Source organism: Gymnodraco acuticeps, unplaced genomic scaffold (assembly GCF_902827175.1).
Source record: "Gymnodraco acuticeps unplaced genomic scaffold, fGymAcu1.1, whole genome shotgun sequence".
Taxonomy (NCBI): domain Eukaryota; kingdom Metazoa; phylum Chordata; class Actinopteri; order Perciformes; family Bathydraconidae; genus Gymnodraco; species Gymnodraco acuticeps.
The window spans coordinates 1,423,745-1,425,684 of NW_022989819.1; the positions used below are offsets into that span (position 1 = coordinate 1,423,745).

General features: G+C 44.1%; 1 long non-coding RNA gene across 1 annotated transcript; it reads left to right on the forward strand.

Moving 5' to 3' along the window:
* The first annotated feature begins 210 nt into the window (after window positions 1–210).
* Window positions 211–831, forward strand: LOC117557050. Its single transcript, XR_004570652.1, has 2 exons — window positions 211–503; window positions 684–831. It is a non-coding gene; the product is annotated as an uncharacterized LOC117557050 (long non-coding RNA).
* Window positions 832–1,940: the final 1,109 nt, after the last annotated feature.

The window sequence follows — 1,940 nt, forward strand, 5'->3', positions numbered from 1 at the left end:
GCTAATGATATGACTACCTGCTTATTAAAAGACACCTAAACAATGAGTGTCGCTATGCAACTGGGTGAGGCCACAAAGTATAGCGCAGCATTATGCATTTGTTTACATGCCCACCGGAACCCTGAGGCATTACCAACAGATCAACGCACAATCAACCCACACAGGACATCTCTTTCTCCACATTAAGTGTTAGACATTATAATTGACTATTCTTGTCTGTCACATAAGTGGCGCAACTGAATACTACCCGGACAATGAATCGAATGCAACCACATTTTCGCGGGAATTTCAGTTTGTTACGGATTCTGATGCTGAATACATAATGATCAAATAATTTAAAGTCAGAGTGTATTACAATGTTTCTTAGTCCACCAAAGCAAGGTGAACAACCTGGAAAGAAGAAGAGAAAGACTGAGCTGCAGCTGAAACCGGCCTCTTCCGAGGGACTAAACTCAAGTATGTCAACGAAGGGCAGATTCTCTTTCTCCGGAAGAAAGTCATAGGTATGTGCCCAATAATATTTTCTTCATAAGTAAATATGGGCATAACATGTTTTAATAGATACTTTTTTTATGGTGGTCCAAAGACAGGAATATAATTTCACATTTGTTATGATATAAATGATTTTTTATGGTGGTCCAGAGACAGGGATTATAAATTTGACATTTTGTATGTGTTTGCAGATGTGCTCATCAAGCACCTGGAGAAAAGATTCCAAGATCTCCAGAAAGGGAGTGTCCCTTCAAAATGTTCCATCTTCAACCCCAGTCAGTGGCCCTTTGACAGACAGGAGCTGGCTGCCTATGGCAAACAAGACTTTGCTGATATCTGTGAGCATTATCAGCCCCTGATGGACGAGCACAGTGTTACAACTAAATGCTGAAGTCCTGAGTTCATCCTCTACAAGAGTTATGCAGCAGCCCGCACACTTCGAATGCCACAGATCTTCTCTGGCATCCTGTGTGACACTGAGAGATGCAAACAGTATAAGGGGCTGTCAATACTGTTTGAAATATACCTTGTTCTGGCAGTCAACACTGCAGTGTGTGAGCGGGGGTTCAGCTGCATGAAGAGGGTGAAGAACGACTGGTGTTCCTGTCTGGGTACTGTGAGCAGCTCAGCCGCCTGATGTTTTCCTCCATTGAGGGCCCCTCAATGGACAACTTTGATGCTGCCGGAGCCGTGGAGAAGTGGTGGACCTCAGGAAATAGGGCTCGTCGCCCTGGCTTCAACCCGTGGCAGAAGGAGCAGGAGCAGGAGATACGGGACGACCTCTATCAAGACCTGGTTCTTATGGATCAGGAAGCCGAGCAGGAGGAGAATGTGCGCCAGGAGGCCATATCTGACGAGCTCGGACTTGAGGCAGAGAATGTGGCTGCTGGCGAGAAGCGCTTGGCTGAAGCTCTTGGCGACTCAGATGAGTCAGACATTGACACTTTCTTGAAAGACTATCAGTCGTTGAATCAGCAAACACAAACAAGAAGAAGTTAAATTAAGAATAAAATTCAAATTGTACAATATAATATTGTGGTGGTTCATCTTATAATTCTAGAGAATGCACCAGACAGCATCTAAGACCTGCAGGTCCCCAAAACCTTTCGTGTGTCATTTCGTCCGCCGGCATTTTTCAGGGCCATCTCTATTGGACTCAGGGCCATCTGTAAATTAGCTTAGATGGCCCACAGGGCCATCTCCCAAAATCCTTAATGTCATGCCCTGTACTATGCAAGGACAAGTACTCAAAGTGGTTACCTGTTATAAATACCTTAGTATCTGGCTTGATGATTGTCTTACTTTTAAACTTCATGTCAATAACCTGCTTAAAAAGCTGAGGGTTAGGCTAGGTTTCTTTTTCAGAAACAAGTCCTGTTTCTCTTTTGAAGCCAGGAAAAGGCTAGTCACTGTGACCTTTTTACCTGTGCTGGACTATGGTGATTTGA